This window comes from Trifolium pratense, linkage group LG2, assembly GCF_020283565.1.
Source record: "Trifolium pratense cultivar HEN17-A07 linkage group LG2, ARS_RC_1.1, whole genome shotgun sequence".
Lineage (NCBI taxonomy): Eukaryota > Viridiplantae > Streptophyta > Magnoliopsida > Fabales > Fabaceae > Trifolium > Trifolium pratense.
Window position 1 is genome coordinate 67,972,276 of NC_060060.1, and position 18,057 is coordinate 67,990,332.

The 18,057-nt window shown below is 33.4% G+C and overlaps 2 long non-coding RNA genes and 1 other non-coding gene across 5 annotated transcripts; 1 reads left to right on the top strand and 2 right to left on the bottom strand.

Annotated features, from left to right (window-relative positions):
- The first annotated feature begins 3,545 nt into the window (after window positions 1-3,545).
- LOC123907799 lies at window positions 3,546-17,384 on the top strand. 3 transcript variants are annotated; one of them, XR_006809423.1, is made up of 9 exons: window positions 3,546-3,868; window positions 5,485-5,579; window positions 5,826-5,848; window positions 5,950-6,108; window positions 6,222-6,416; window positions 6,918-6,997; window positions 7,360-7,513; window positions 15,852-16,186; window positions 17,181-17,384. It is a non-coding gene; the product is annotated as an uncharacterized LOC123907799 (long non-coding RNA). The 3 variants fall into 3 exon arrangements; XR_006809422.1 differs by lacking the exons at window positions 3,546-3,868; window positions 5,485-5,579 and having other exon boundaries at window positions 5,586-5,848; XR_006809424.1 differs by lacking the exons at window positions 5,485-5,579; window positions 5,826-5,848; window positions 5,950-6,108; window positions 6,222-6,416 and having other exon boundaries at window positions 3,550-3,868.
- Window positions 4,604-4,706, bottom strand: LOC123911970. Its single transcript, XR_006810828.1, has one exon. It is a non-coding gene; the product is annotated as a U6 spliceosomal RNA (small nuclear RNA).
- Window positions 9,602-10,944, bottom strand: LOC123907800. Its single transcript, XR_006809425.1, has 3 exons — window positions 10,707-10,944; window positions 10,271-10,598; window positions 9,602-9,786 (listed from the first exon to the last, which is right to left on the bottom strand). It is a non-coding gene; the product is annotated as an uncharacterized LOC123907800 (long non-coding RNA).
- Window positions 17,385-18,057: the final 673 nt, after the last annotated feature.

Genomic DNA, 18,057 nt, shown 5'->3' on the forward strand with positions numbered 1-18,057 from the left:
AGATATAGAGTTAAAGTCTGTTCTACATGTTCCCAATTTGGACTGCAATTTGTTATCTGTGAGCAAGCTCACTCATGATCTTAATTGTATTGCTAAACTTGTCTCTAATTTGTGTGAATTTCAGACTTTGGATTCGGGGAGGACGATTGGCAGTGCTAGGATTTGCTCAGGACTCTACCTACTTGAAGCAGATCAAACTCCTCCAAGACAAACTCACAATGCAGTTCGTGTTGAGTCGTCGAGTCAGTCAAATAAGGATAGTGCAATTATGTTATGGCACTATCGACTAGGTCATCCCAATTTCTTGTATCTTCAGAAAATGTTTCCTTCATTGTTTGCAAATAAAAATCCAAAGTTGTTTCAATGTGAAGTTTGTCAATTTTCTAAACATGTTCGTCATTCTTACTCTATGCTACCTTATAAAGCTTCTCATCCATTTTCATTGATTCATAGTGATGTGTGGGGTCCATCTCGAATTAAAAATATAACTGGATCTAGATGGTTTGTGTTATTTGTGGATGATCACTCTAGGATAACATGGTTGTTTTTGATGAAAGAAAAATCTGAACTTGGTCACATATTTAGAAAATTCAATACCATGATCCAAACTCAGTTCCAAACTAAAATCCAAGTTCTAAAAACCGATAATGCAAAAGAATATTTTGAATCATCTCTTAGAGAATATTTGGACAATCATGGGATAATTCACCAAAGTTCTTGTGTTAACACCCCACAACAGAATGGGGTAGCAGAACGAAAAAATAGACACATCCTAGAAGTTGCAAGGTCTCTAATGTTCACCACACATGTGCCTAAATTTTTATGGGGTGAGGCTGTCTCAACAGCCACTTACTTGATAAACAGAATGCCCTCCCGTGTCCTTAAATTTCAAACACCCTTCCAAGTCATTTCCAACTGTTTTCCTCAAACTCGAGTCTTATCCACACTTCCCATAAAAGTCTTTGGTTGCTCTGTGTTTGTCCACCATCAAGCTAGTAAACTTGACCCAAGGGCTCTCAAGTGTATATTTGTAGGTTACTCTCCAAACCAAAAAGGATACAAATGTTATTCTCCAAGTTCCAGAAAATTTTACAACTCTATGGATGTTACATTCTTTGAGAATCAGCCTTTTTATACCAAAACTGATATTCAGGGGGAGAATTTTACTCAAGAATATCAACTTTGGGATATTGATACCTTGGAGTCAACCTATGGTGAAAGTTCTCTAAATGTGTCACCACAAATAGATCAAACTGATCAAACTATGTCCACTCACCCCGATCTTTCACCTCTGCCCGTGTTAGATCAATCTTGTGATCAACCAGAACTGTCCAACATCGAGTCTCCTGATTTGCTAGTAGCAGATCAGTCTCCTATTCAGCCAGACCAGTATAACACTCCTACTGTTCAGCCCTCTACTTCAACACATCCTGCTGAAATACGTGAGTTACGTGTCTATACTAGGAAAAACAAGAATCAGGAAGGTAAAGAACAACAAATCCAGCACTGCCTTGAATCCAATCCAAGTTTAGAGATTGAAAACACACAAGGTAATGAAAATTATGATTTCATTCCTACTGTCAAATATGATGATAGACCTATTGCCTCAAGAAAAGACAAGCGTACTTGCACCAACCATCCTATTTGCAAATTTATCTCTTATGACAAATTATCTTCTCATCACTTGGCTTTTGTTAGCAATCTTGATAAAATTCAGGTTCCAAATTCTGTCCATGAAGCTCTTCTCAAACCAGAATGGAAGGAAGCTATATTTGAAGAAATTCATGCACTTGAAAAGAATGGAACTTGGGAATTATCAAACCTACCATCTGGAAAACATCCGGTGGGTTGCAAGTGGATTTTCACTATCAAACAAAACTCGGATGGCAGCATCAACCGATTCAAAGCACGATTGGTGGCTAAGGGTTTTACACAATCTTATGGGATTGATTATCAAGAGACATTTGCACCTGTGGCAAAGCTCAACACAGTTCGGATTCTACTCTCACTTGCCTCAAATCTTGATTGGCCTCTTTATCAGATGGATGTGAAAAATGCTTTCCTCAATGGGGACCTTGAAGAGGAAGTTTACATGGATATTCCCCCAGGTTTTGAGACATCAGAAAATGCAAACAAAGTCTGTAAACTTAAAAAATCTTTGTATGGATTAAAACAGTCACCAAGAGCTTGGTTTGATAGATTCACAAAAGTGGTAAAGAAGTTTGGCTACATTCAGTGTCAGGCAGATCATACAATGTTCCTCAAACAGTCACCATCAGGGAAGAAAGCAATTCTCATAGTTTACGTTGATGATATTGTTCTAACAGGTGATCATGAAGAAGAGATCAAGAGATTAAAGAGTCTTCTAGCCAAAGAGTTTGAAATAAAAGATTTGGGTAATCTCAAATATTTTCTAGGGATGGAGGTAGCTCGGTCCAAGAAAGGAATTTCAGTTTCCCAACGAAAATATGTCCTAGACCTCTTAAAAGAGACAGGAATGCTTGGATGTAAACCATCTGAGACCCCTATGGAAGCAACAGTGAAACTTGACAATTTTGACAAAGGTACACCGGTAGATAAAGGAAGATACCAAAGGTTGGTTGGAAAACTCATTTATCTATCTCACACAAGACCAGACATTAGTTTTGCTGTGAGTACAGTGAGCCAATTCATGAACTGCCCCACAGAAGAACATATGGAAGCATTGTATAGAATTCTCAGATACTTGAAAATGACACCTGGTCAAGGATTATTTTTTCAGAGGTCAACAAACAGGGAAATTGAAATATTCACTGATGCTGATTGGGCAGGCTCAGTAACTGATAGGCGTTCAACATCAGGTTACTGTACTTTCGTTTGGGGGAACCTAGTTACTTGGAGGAGTAAAAAGCAACCAGTGGTGTCTCGTAGCTCCGCAGAAGCTGAATTCAGAGCCCTTTCTCAAGGCATATGTGAGGGAATATGGATAAAAAGGGTACTTGATGAAATTGGAATCCTCAATTTTGATCCCATAAAGGTGTTGTGTGATAACCAGTCTGCCATCAGCATTGCTAAGAATCCGGTTCATCACGATAGAACAAAACATGTAGAGATTGATCGTCATTTCATCAAGGAAAATATTGAAAATGGGACTATATACCTCCAGTATACTCCTACAAGTCAACAGACGGCAGATATTCTCACCAAAGCAGTACCAAGGAAAACATTTGAAAATCTCACATCCAAGCTAGGATTGCTCAACATCTACAACCTAGCTTGAGGGGGAGTGTAGAAATATGATGCAATAATACTGTTTACTATGCTTTATTTAGTTTCCTAAAATAAGAGGAACTTGGTAATGATATTACCATATCTCCTCATTGATTTTCTGTTTTATTGTGAAGTTATTATGAGTTAATAGGAATTATTTATTTCCGTTTCTGCTTCTAGGATAAGGTTGAACCAAGAGGCTGCTTCCTCTACTTAAACTATTGTAACCCTATTATTTTGATATCAATGAGAATACAAAAACCTTTTATTCTCTGAAATTCTATAATTATTCAATTTCAATGAAACCATAGGTACAAACAATGATTGTCTTTAGAGAAGTACTCCACCACTAAAGACAATCATTTTTTATATTTACAATTTACAAGTTATTCATTTAATGTTTTATATTCTTAATATTGTATGCTCATTCCTCTTTTATACAACAAATATATTATTATTCAACTTTATGTTGGTATCAGAGCCTGTTTAATTCACGAACCTGTGGGTTATTGATGCCATCTTTTCCTTGCTTGTAGTGAACTGGAGTTGCTTTTAATGCCTAGAAATTCTTGAGATAATCCTCTGGTTCAGTGGCCAACTCTTTCTACTCGCAAGCAAGGTATTTTAGATATTTCAATCTCGGTTGTATCACAAGCTCATTTTGTCTTGAAATAAATCGTTAGTTTTTTTTTTGTTGTTGACATTTTGTATGATTTCATTAACTTCACATATTACTACAAATACAAGGATTCCTCACCCTGAACAAACTCAAAATAGAGATGCTCCACCCTGTTAAAAACTAAGGCGTACCTGATCCTAGTAGATAAAAGTAAAACCAGTAATTCTTTCTAGAGTTGATAATACTAGGTGAAGCATTACGACCTCACAAAATGACACAAGGAGGCACACACGATTATTTAGAACAAAAGTGTTTCCACAAATGTTAAAACATTGTTCTCTTTTGCCTTGAACCCTATAAACAAGTTGGTACTCATACAATTTAGAAAACAAACCATATAGTTAAAGTCCATTTGAAAAGATTTAGAATGTAATAATAGTTAGATTGATGGAGATACTGAAGTACAACACAAGATATACAAGGAATATTTTTTCATAGAATTAAATTGGGATAGAAAAAGGATATTAGATAATAACATTAGTTGGGTAAATGTTATTTACTTCCCCTCAATTCCTTTTTATCTGCCGCATTTGTAGTTTTTTTTTTCCACATTTACTTGTCATTTTCAAATTTCAATGACACATTAATTATTGTTTTGTCAATAATACCTTTGAGCATTTATCGCAGCTGATTTGCATTGCAATATTCATTAATTTATAGTTATATATCTTTTAAAAAAAATTGGACCATTTCTCAATTTGTGCGTGTCATCCTTGCGAAGGGGCCATGCTAATCTTTTCTGTATCGTTCCAATTTTATCGGATGTCCCCGAAGGGACTTATTTATTTTAATATTGAACGATAGTATTAAATATTTATTTATTTATTAGGTAAAGATTAAAAAAAAGAAGGATTTGACGTGTTGACTAATGAAGAGGGGAGATAAAACAAATCAAAAAACAAAACCCTATTGTTCTAACTTCCCACACTCTCCGACGTCAAAAAAAAACTTCCCACTCTCCAACAAACAACGCTCTCTCTCTTCTTATCTTTTTTTCCACCTCTCATTCCCAAAACACACACTCTAGGGTTCACGTTCTTCAATCCACTCTTTTCTCAAATTCTCAACCATGTCTGCCGCTCTCGATATGACCCTCGATGATATCATCAAGAACAACAATGGCGAGTTCATCGATTTCCCATTGAATTTGATTTCGATTTGCGAAGATTGTATTGAAGAGTAAGATTGTTTATCTGACATGGATATGTTGCAGATGGATGTATTTAATACGTTCATTGAGCTCTTGCGTCAATTTGGAAATATCTCAAAAGGGTAGACTGATGCAAATGAAATGAGGCAAGAATGAACCCCTTTTATTGTTGTCTAATCATCACCTCTGTTTTATTTTATTTTTCAATTTTTAAAGATGATGCCCACATTAGTTGTCTAATCTTTAAACTTTCTTTCTGAAGGGAAATAATGGTAACTTTTTGGATTTTATGACTTTCAAATTCACAAGTCCCGTGATGAATCAAGGCGTGCTAATTAGACTCTGATGATCTTCTTCCGCTACTACCTGATATGAGTCCTTTCTGTCATGATATAATTTTATTCAGTTGGCGAGCTCAATTGAGTAATAATGGTTCAAACCCTTCCTTGTTTAGAGCAGTCTATAATGCATCTGGATGGCCATAGCCTTGGGTTATCGAAGGTACTTTTCTGATCCAAATCACAGTTTCCACTCTTGTGCTAGATAAATCTAAGTTCATAAAACATTGAAGCTTGCACCGTTGCTTATAAATCTCCAATCAAGGTCTTTTGTATGCATGATTATTTTCAATTCAACTAGTTTGTTTATATGTTTGTTGCTTCTCATATTCCCTAACTAACTAACTAACTAACAACATTCCACATTACTCATACAACAACATCGCCGCTGCAAAAATGGCCAACTTAGCTTTGCCCAGTATACTTCAAAAGGTACTTTATGATTGTTTTTGTGTGTGGAGAAATCTTATTATCGACTATTTACTTGTTTGTGCCACAACATAACATAACCATATAATGATTCTCACACACAGATGACCGGGAAGACAAATATATGGCCACTCTGATTTGCTTAATGAGTTGATCAAACCCGCTTTTAGGGCCGATCCTGATCTCAAACCTAAATTGAATAATATCATCATACAACAACTTAACGATGCTGCTGGTGATTTTTCTGGACTTGCTTTAAAATGGTACAGAATGGACCTAATAACCACCCTAGTGGAACCAATTTTAAATTATCATATCACTCTCCACGTTACAGATTAAGTGTTGTTTTAATTCATTTTAATATTATAAATTGCAGCCTTTCTCCGTTAGTGAGGAAGATGAATGAGTCAAGGGTTGTCGAAATGTGCAGTCAACTGTGTGACAAAATACTAAGCAGGACACTGGGACACTGCTGCTAGCATTGCTTTGAGGACAGTTGTTGCTGAAGTTTCTACCCAATCCCTTGCGCATTCTATTCTCACCACAATTGATAAAAGGAATTACCGGCAAAGTAAGTCCTTCAAACTTACCAACCCATTTGTGCTTATATCCGACACATTCCGCCTTTACCAATGCTTAAGAATATGGTTCTCTCGAAGGAATTTTGTTTATTGATAAAATAAGATGTTAATTAAGGGTTTTTGCTCTATTATTAATATCGGCCAATAAATTTGGTTGGTTTTTCAGTTTATATTTTTGGGTACAGTAAGCCTCGTAGCTTTGTGGAGCAATATGAGCTATGCCTGATGCCAGCAGCACTCGACTAGTTTCTTCATGTTCACGGCATGCGAGCTATAATGGGATCAGATTGATTTTGGGCCTTTTCGTTTTGTGGTCCATGAGCTACTAGATTCTTCTCGACATGGCAATAATGCCGCATTACTAATTGTTTGCTTTTATTTATGAACTTGCATAGTTTACATTTTTTTGGGTGAGTGTTAATATAATTAGTCATGAACTCTTCATTTGGTGTTTTTTAATTCCGAATCTTCTTTTATTTGAATGACCACAGGATATGAGCACTGAGATTAAATGTAAATGCCTGGATATTTTATGTGATGCCCTTCAGATGATTAGCTCATTGTTCTCGAGGTAAAATCTCCTTCTTTAGATTCATAATCCACTGGTCCTGTTATCATTTGCATTAAATTATGGTTGCTGCAATAGCAACCTCATTCTACACTGCAGAATCAGTAAGGTAATTCACAAATTGATTATTGCAATTTTTTTATCTCTTTAGATTACGATATATTAACTTCTGGTAAGTAATAACAAGAATTTGATTATTCCCCCCCTGTTGCATTCTTTTGTCCCCAATTGCTAATTTTTAAGCCTTTTTACGTTGTCCATATGGTTATTTTTACGTTGTCCATATGGTTATGCTAAAAGTTATATCATTTTATTGATTTGCTTTCTACTCTCATTTGAAACCTAATTTCTTAATTGTTGCAAAGGGACTTCATTCTTCTCGAAGAACCATTCGGCCACAGCGATCCAGCCAACAGGGTCGGTTCCCATGAAATTTGGTAATTGCTTCTTCATAGTCCAAACGTCCTCCATCACTGGCTCCTCGCTGGTTCGAATCCGGTAGGTCGGACCAATTAATAGGTATGTGAATATATTTTGTGATTTAATATATGAACAAATGAAAAGATGATGATGATAATAAGATGATAAATGGAGGAATTATATTTAATGGAATATGCGATTACAATGGAAAACTGAATAGAAAGATAGAACAAACTAATAGCAATGCAGCTACTAGCCCACAACGTGGAACGTTTTACCCAAATCACCTAAAGTGACCCTACCAAGAAATATCTCAATTCTTAGCTACTTATTCCTTCTGCATAACACTCCTTATATAGTGGAATAAGTCTTCATGTTTTTCATGCACTCATGCCACCTCATCATTATTTCCTTCCTTTCCACACCTTAGTCTTGGGTCAAAGTCAAGGCCCACTTTCACATTCCTCCCCTTAGCTTCTTCCCTCACGAGCAAGCCATGTGAAATTCTCATATGCTGACAATTTCATCGCCACCGCCGCGACCCTCTTGCTGTATTTGATAGTTGAATCATGCATTTGACTCTGTCACCCACGTCAATGATAACATTTTAAACCAGCAAATTGAGCCTCATATAATGTTTACTCCATTCTGATGTTAGACCCTTTTCATATTACCCAGCTAGCTAAACACCAACTCTCATCTTCAAGAAAACACCATACCCCATATTGTTCAGATTCCTATATAGGCATAACTCTAAGTAACCGTCATCAACGAAGACCTAAGTGGTCATATATATTGGATCTTGGGGAACCATCACAAGTGTGGCCCGCCTATATTTAAACGAGAATTCTGTGTTGTCCAGCGGAGCCTAGAAGGCGACTCGTGCAGACAACTGACTCCTTTTCAATAGAAAGGAATAGCCAAACCAACCCTGCTGGCTTGTCAATCTCAAAGATCTTATCGGCCTGCCGGCAAACCTCTCATTTAAAGAGAGAACAAAACAAATGCTAAAAATGATGAAATTGGGAACATTGTCAACAACATCAAACACATTGTAATTGCATTAAACTAACAAACAGTGACAGGGAATTATGCAAATTCCTGACCCAACCACCCAGCCACTGCGACTGCGTACCTTTTCTACTTATGGGTATCATCTCTTTTGTACCATCAACCTTTAGCTTCCATACTCTGAGAGAAATGTATGCACCACAACAGCAATTCATCACGATAGAGATCGACTTTAAAAAATTTGGTTTCTAGAAACCGATTTTTTTTGGGGAGTGTGCCTCTCTAAGAAGCAACAACTTAAAGGCTCTGTTTGGGAAGATTTGATTTTGAGCTTGTGCTTATAGCTTATAAGCTCTTATGATAAACAAAACTTGTTTGGTCAACATTTTTCAAAAAAAAACTTAGAGCTTATTTTACTAGCTTATAACTTATTTTTCAAACAGTATTTCAAATAGCTTATAGCTTATCATTTGTTCTTTCAAGTCTGTCATCTTATTTGGAAAAAAATTAAATATTAACATATATTTCTTATGTTATTTCATACTTATAAGCTAGTTTGGTCTAGTGGTAAGGGGTTTGGGTAGTTTGCAGGAGGTCCTAGGTTCGATCATCTCTGGCTACATTATAACAAAAAAAATACATATAAGCTAGTTCAACCGTTAATTTTACCAAACACTACAAATTCAATCAGCTAGCTTATAAGTTAATCACTATAAGTTCATCCGCTATAAGTTAATTTATCAACTATCACTAGTAGAAAAAAGCTTTTTTACATCTGGCGAAAAACACTTTTTACATCTGAAAAATGTCAGATGTAGGCGCACGAGACTTAGTAAGTATACACGTTTTACATCTGGCGGAGTCAGATGTAAAAAAACGCTTTTTACCTCTGACCAAGGCGAAAATCAAATATTATTTTTTAAAAATTAAATTGGACCTTTTACATCTGACCAAGTCCACCAGATGTGAAATCTTAACTTTATTTAATTTTTTTTTTGAAAAACCTGCGTTTTTTTTAATATATTTTAAATCTTTTTTTTATTAAAAAAATCTAACTCACAATGCCAACAATATAACATAACTTGCATCAAGAACATAATACTAAAATTCAACATTCAACATATAGTAATAATGTAGTTAAAATACAACCATTGAACATTCAAAATACAAATAAAAACATCATCATAATTAATACTAATCCATTGTAACTTCACACAAACCTAGCTAGCTAGCTCCTAATCTTTCTCATCGGCATCATCATAATCTACCTCAGGATTATATAGGTCAAGAAAACAAGTTGCCCAACGGTCTCGCAAATTATACAGCTCCTCCTTTGTTAATGTCGTGGGATCATTGAACACCTACAATATGTAAATAACTTAATTCAGCCACTTATTACAAGAAGTACTTAGGAAGTTACAAGGGTCAAGGAGCCCAAACAAACGAGCACACCAAAAAGTTGCAAACACACACAACACGCCGAGCTAAAACCAAAACAGAAAAACGCAGCAACAAGCTCTTGATTAATGGACTACCTATAATGAACATATAGTTTTACACTACCAGTGAACCTTGCATGTATGTGGTCAAGTTTTTTAATACTAGCTCTTGTTAAGAAGGGAACTAGTCATGTGGTTTATAAATTAACATTTCTAGGACCAGGTTAGTGATTTGAGCAAGGGCTCTGTTTTATGCAAAGCCATATGAGGAGAATCCTAAATCATTCAATAATATTGACCGTTATCATTGTTTTTATCAATTTCCCATTTCTCTTGTCTACATTCCTACTCCTACCTAACAATCAATGACAAATTAATGAAGAAAAAAAAGAAAGATTGTTCACACCTCATTGGTTGAATTTACAACAGAATCCATCTACAAATAAATCCTCAAATTGATTTCATGATCAACGGGAAATCTAGATACCGACAAGCTCCCATCTACTCCCGAGGTTGATGCTGAAAAATCAAGAAGGTATGAAACAAGAAATGGACAATCTCCATACACTAAGACTTTATATATAGAAAGTCATCAACAAGGGAAACACCATTAACATAATAGAAAAGGGAAACAAAACCAAGAAATAAAGAGAAGATAAAAAGGCACTAAAATATATAATTTTGATAAAATTGTAGAGTTCATCACCAAGGATTAATGCAATGGAAATAAAAACCTGCATCATGAAAATAAAGGAAAGTTAAGGCTTAAAATGGAAAAAAATCAAAATTGAAATCATGTTAGTTCTAATAGTGTGTCCTTCAATTTGTGTTCATTCAAAGACCTTATAACCATTAAGACTCTTCATGCTACTCTCCGGTAAACTTTCAGAGAACCAACTTCCTTTAAGTACTCTGATCAATGGCCACATAATGCCCCATGAAACCACAACACCGAAAAACAATGATAAATTGACAAGATGAGAACAAATCATTCCTGCTCCAACATAAGTCATGCTGAAATCAAAGTAAAATCTGCAAAAAAATCAAACATTCAAATCAATACAATCGACAAATGTTTCATAGTTCCGATTCATAAAACTAAAAAGAGAGTTACAGAAGTTGAAGTTAAAGGACCGGTTCAACCCTGACAAAAGAGAAAATACTAACATAACACTAATATACTAACATTTGCCTATTAAAAAAAAGAGAGATAGAATCAAAGCACACACGTGTTTTTCCACGCTTTCCACCCGAAAGTAGGAAACTGACCAAATCCACATTGGTCTCCACCAGCATAGAACCATTGGAAGAAAGACCAAAGCAAACTGAGTGAGAAGAATTGCGTGAAACCCTAAGTTACTTCCTGTCAAAGATGCCAAACTAGTTTTATATGTTTTCATCTTGAAATTACAAATATAGAAGACAAATAACACAAACATAATCGGCCTCGTAATCATACTTGGCCATGACATTTCCTTAAGGAGTATGGAATCCATTAATAAGAACACCTGTAGCAGTTCCACTTGGATAAGGTAATTTAGAGTCAATTATCATCATCTGTTAAATAACATAGCAATCAGCATTCAAGTTACTCTTAATCCAATTCATCTTAAAATAAACACTTTCATCACTTTTACATTAATATATTATTACTTAAACTGTTAAACTTCAAGAATAACAAACCTTTGAAATGTAATCAATTAATCAAGTGAATGAATATCATATAAAGAAACTAAAAAAGCAAATTGATTTGAGTCCGACAAAATATCCTGCGATCACTATATCAGTCACCGGATGACAATCATATGATTCATATTCTAAAGTAAAAAATATACGGTTTAACCTGCATCCAATGGCTGAGATAGTAACTGTAGGAAATTTTCATTGTGTTGTGGTCAATCACATCACATGGCATTAAAATTAGCAGTTTGGTAAAACTCTGCTAGGCCCCCAAAGACACAAAACACAAACACAAGCATTACAATACCACAAATTTCAACACTTAGACAAGGATACCTTGGCAATCTATGTAAAGACAACTCAAATAAATCTAACACACTTAGAAGTGATAAGGTGATTTTGTTGGCAATTAATTAAGTTATGCTATATATACTAAATCATCCTTCATACAAACTTCAACACATATGACAAACATAAAAAATCAATAAGGGACCAACCTCCAATGAATCTACAAAGTTTCTTTAAGCCTCAAGTATCAGATGTTGTGCTTCAGTACCTAAGCTTTCAATCTCATCCTCAAATGCCTTCTGCTGTCAATCATGTTGCATAATGAGTTTACCTACTTATATGTCTATCCTTCTTGATAAGCTTTTGTAATCAAATTCATCATTTAGCTTTATCATATTTTCCACCTTTATAGCCTACAAGATGCACAAATATTGAACATCTATGTAATGGTTAGTGGTGACATAATACTATTTTTTTATCTTATTATCTACAACAAATTTAAAAGTTTTGATAGAAGCAAATTTTTGTTAAATGTCAAATTTATTGTCTTAAGGTATTGAAAGTACTTGAATCTCAGATTTTCCAGTTCACATCAATATCAAATTTTCACAACACTAAAAGCAAAAGTAGAAGAGATTACAAAAAAAAGACACGAGATTAAACCCTTAATCATCAAAATCAAAGATTAAAATGAAAGATAAGCATATGCTAAAACGTAAAAACCCTTAATCGTCAGAACTCACTAGTTTTAGATCGAGAGCAGAGGCGGTGCAATTATGACTCTGTAACAACCCTTAATCGTTTCACTGATCTTCGATTTGGGTTCAGTAAGCCTTGATTCTTCAATTAGGGATTGAATTTGTGATTCAGTGAAAGGGATTGGAGGCTAGGGTTCGAGAGAGAACGAGTGTGATAGGGAGAGAGAGAGAGAGAATGAGTTTGATCTAGTGAGAGAGTGAACGATAGATCAAGTGAGGTAGCGAAGAATCACCGATTGCTGAAACGGAGAAGATGAAGGCTAGGTTTGGTTTCGATTTCGCGTGCGTGGCTGAGAGAAGATGAGGTGTTTTTTGTTATGTCGTGACTTATAATAATTTCCATTAAAAAAAATACTTTAATACTTTTTACATCTGAGCATATTATGGGCCAGATGTATACATATTTTAGAGAATTTTGGAAATAATTACAGGATTGCCACCGCGTTTAGTTTTGTATCCGGGGATATTAAGCTCAGATGTAAAAAGTTGTCTCTATGTATTTTTCACTTATGTGGATATTGATACCAGATGTAAACACTACTCCATATTCCTTTTCACATCTGACATGGCTTCCACTGATGTAAAACCGTTAAGTAATATGTAATATTTGTACTAGTGTATCCGCTATTTTTTACCGAATAGAGCCTAAAACTAGAGTGAGTCTCTATGAAGCACCAACTTAAAATCGACTTAGGATCATCTCAATTTCTCAATGAAAATCTCAATTACGGTGTGTATAAATATTTTTTTGAAGAATATAGTTGTGTATATTAATTACATAAATGCTTAATCAATGTCATAGGTTTTACAAATTAAAAAGACAAAATTATAATAATAGAACTTCCCATTTCTTTTAAAGAATGGAGAGGATTCTGCTACTTAAATCTTTCATATACAAATTAGAGATTTTAGATTCAAAGTATGATAGTTACATAAGATGTCTAACATAAGTAGAGAGTCTATATGTTATTGAGAGACTTTAGATGAAGTCAATGTAATCCCTATTTTCTTATTTAGTCTTCATTACAATTTGGCAACTTTTCTTTTCTTTTCAAAGTTTGCCATAAATAAATAAAAAATGTCAAAAATAATCCAAATTAAAAATTAATTCAATAGAGACTGAAATAACTAGATCAAATTAAAATTAATTTTTTTAAAAATAAACTAAGTCAATTAGTTTACGACTTATCATTTTTCTCTCAATTCTATCTTAGTCATCTTATTTAAAATAAAAAAAAAAGAGTAAGTTTAATTAAACAATATTTTTTATATATATAATTTCATATTTAAAAACTCTATTGTTTGTTGTGAATTTTCACGTTTATAAGTTAGTTTAACCGTTAATTTTACTCCATTCTTTTCAAATTATAAATCATTTTGATGATATTACACAAGGTTTTTTTTACTAAGATGATATTACACAAGTTAAAACATGTAATTATGTAATTGATGTCGCATGGAAAAGAGAAATTATGAGTTAATTTACAAAATTATTCTTCATTAGTAGGGATGACAATTTGACTCATACCCGTTGGGTACTCACAACAGGTATGGTAAAAATCCGCATTTTGGATATGGACACGGGTATGGATAATTACCCATAAAAGTGAGCAGGTATGGGTGCCTTAGTATCCACCGCACCCCATACATATTTATTTATTTATTTAAATTATTATATAATAATATATGTAAATCAATATGAATTTAAATAAAATACAACACTATTAAACTATTACACATTTTTAATAAAAAACATTTATTTATAACATAATGTAAACAAAATGTGAGTATGTCATAAAAAAATATGAACTTTAACATGAGTTTAGTAATAATTTTGTGTATAATTTTCATGAGTCAACATTAAAATCTTTAAATTTTTTTAATTTTATTAAAATGATATGAAATTTTATAATTGATCTATTTACTTTTAGCAAAAGTGCGGGTAACGGGTACTTAGTATCCATAGTTTATGGGGACGGGTACAAAGATTGTTATCTATGCAGGTATAAGGATTAGTACGTGTAAACAAAAAGTTATATTTCATACAAAACTTAAGTAATAAAAAATACAAATTTGATCATAAAAAAATTAAATTGCATACCCTAAATAATATTCTATGGGTACCAAGTGACTTGAAATTATTAATGATTTACTTTAAACAAAAATTTGCACAAAGTTTTTTTTTCCTAGTACTTGCACAAAGTTGATCATCAAAAAATTATATATTTTATCATATTACATATATACTTAAAAAATAATGATTGTTTTTATTTGAAAATAGGTGTGTTTTTTTTTAGAAAAAAAAATATAAATTGTCCATTATTTGTATATATATATATATATATATATATATATATATATATATAATAAAACTTTTCAAGAAATAGTGTTATTGGTTCATTGGCTTGAAAAAAAGTTTTGATCTTCAAGTGCATGAGTTTGAAATCTTGGTATTGAACATGATTTATTTAAAAGAGAAAAACAACAAAAAAATAAAAAATGAAGGATGGCAAGAGTCGAACCTACATCCTCTTCATGTATGAGCGTGTTGTGGCTTGCGTTTCAATCATAATTGTGTGTAAACAAATATATATATAGGTTCAAATGCATAAAAATACTAAGGGTATTATAGTAATTTCTTAGTTCCGCCACGGACATAAGCAACCCATTGTCATCCATATTCATTAGTAAATTGAACAAATGAGAAAAGATAGGGTAATAAATATTTAATAGTACAATATAAAAAATAACATTAAATACTTCATTAATATCAGGGACAGATTCAGAAACTTACTTATGGGGGCCGAAAATAAGAACAAGTGTAACAACCCAACTCTAATTAATAATAACCGTGTTAATTAGATACTCTAATTAGAAAATAAAATAGGATTTATTTATTGAGTGTTGGAGAAATTATATTGAAAAAGGACAAATTGGACATTGTTTAGGAACTAAAAGGAGAAAGGGGTAAATTGGATAGTAAGTTTTTTTTTGAAGAAAAAATTGGATAGTAAGTTAAATGAGAATATTGAACAAGGGAGAGAGAACACCACACCACACGCCTTCTTCTTTATTTTTCTATTCTCTTCTCCCTCTGTCATCGTGAAACCCCAAAATCCCATGATCAAAATCCCTTTTCTTCATTTGTTGATTTCATGTGAAAATCCTAGATCAAAGTCAAGTTGTTGGATTGGGTGATTAAAAAGTTAAAATTCCAAGTGAAAGAAGGAAAATTAATTCTTTTCAAACTCCATGTTGTAGTGCTGCCCTCCCCTCAAGTATAGGAGGAATTCAAACAGTTTTAATTAAAGTTGCATGTGCCAATTCTTGTTTCCATTCATCAGTTTGTGCTATTAGGAAGCAAAGGTAAGAAGAAAAACTCATCTTTTATTTCCCTCTGTTTGGCTGAACCCTTAACCCCTTCATAAATTCAATCATTATTATTATTTTGGCACTTAATTGCATGTGAGGTTTTGTGGAGAAAGAAGCACCGAATAATTATTCTGGAGCTGCAAATCAAGGAACATGAGTTAGTAGAAGGGTTGGAATTTTGGATCAAGTATGGTAATTGGCATCTTTGTTGCATTTCATATGAGGTGAGTTCCTTTATATAGAACATTAGTTTCCCTTGCCTTTCCTAAATGGTAAATTGTGGTCATACAAATTAGGGTTCATTAGAATTAATATTTGGGTGAAAATCATGAAAATTATCACTTGATGAGAAAACTAGAAATTCCCCTTTTTCTCTCTGGTTATGGCATGTAATGTAGTATGATTTTGGGATGCATAGTAACTTAATTTCATGCTTGTGCTGTTATTGTAATGGCCTTAAAATGATTCTAAGTGCGTCATTATGCCTGGGGCTGTTATGGAATAATAGTCTTAACATTAGACTAGGTTAGATCAATAATAAGGCACTTAGGTTGATAATTAGGACTAGGAAAATATAGTTTATCTATCCCCTAATTAATTGTTAGGAGACTAAATTAGAATAAACGCCACTAGTTGCAACTTAAATCCGTTAGGTACCCTAAGTGATACTTTAGTATAAACTATCGATGACAAGACTAAGGCAATTGCAAACTACAATTAGGGATAAGGACTTTACTTAGTAATTCCCCAATTAGCCTATAGAAATTAATTTAATAACAAGTTAACAGTTGATCAAAATACTTGAATTCTGGTGCATACATTATTATGTGCTGATTATAATTACATTTTGTACATGGTCCTTGAGGCACCACATGAGCTTCATTATAGTCGACCGTGTTGGTTGGATTTCGCATTATATGAATCCACATGGTAATTTAATTAATATGTGAGGTAATTTTCGCATCCAATTATTATACTTACAATTGGCCGGACAAGTCGGCGTCTGAGACTACTCACCTCAGGTCGTCCGGGTAATAAAACGAACCAAGATTTATAATTGTGTGACACATTTTATTACATTGAAGTACTTATAGAATAATACATGTATTTTACATGACTGATCAACTGGCAGGATAACTCTTTAACCACTAACACCCTAGGTGTAGGTGGAACTCACTGAGGCTTTTGTCTCAACCAACTCCCTTTTATTTTTTTCAGATAAACAAGTCGATCAAGATAAGGGTAAGAACTAAGAAGTAAGTTGGCGAACGGAGTTGTGCACGTGTTCTTTGACGGACTCCTATTAGTTTATTTTCTTCCTTATTTTGTATAGATTGAACTATTTGAATTATGTAGCGATTATTTCCGCTGTTTGTATTTGAATAATTGTTGGTGATAGTGTACCATGCAAATTCAGACGAATTATCCTTGTAATTTTAATGTATCCGGATTCAAGTATGTATGTCCCTGTCGATATTCTAGACAATTTATATGGGGCGTTATAACAATTATTTTGGCTGTTAAACTTTTTTTTTAGTTATTTTGATTCTCAAACCCTCAAATTTATCTTTTGTTTGTTAGTTAGGTCTTCAAATATGCTTTGTATTAGTCAATTTGTCCAAAACATTATGAATAATAGGCAGATTTTAAAGTATTTTTGTAATTTTAATACACTGTATTGACAACATCTCATATACTCCCTCCGGTCCTTTTTATAAGAAACACTTTAAAAAAATCACAAAGATCAATGAAACATATTTAACATAGTTACTAGTATAACTGACCCGTGCAATGCACGAGTTAATTTTCATTGAAAAATATTAAAATATTAATAATAATATTTTGTGATTTATTAATTAACAAAATTTATTTGATATATTCAATGTAATTTATCTAAATATGAAAAATTATACAGATTTTAGAGATTTTAAAGGGGAAGGGCGGAATGGTCTGACGAAGAGTGAAACTCATCCACTCTCCGTTTCCGATCGACGTGTTATTTTCTCCCTTGTAGCCATCTTCACTGGTCTTTACTACAATGCAAGGATCTCATGAACATAACAAATTGAATAAATAAATTCTATATTATTTTTCA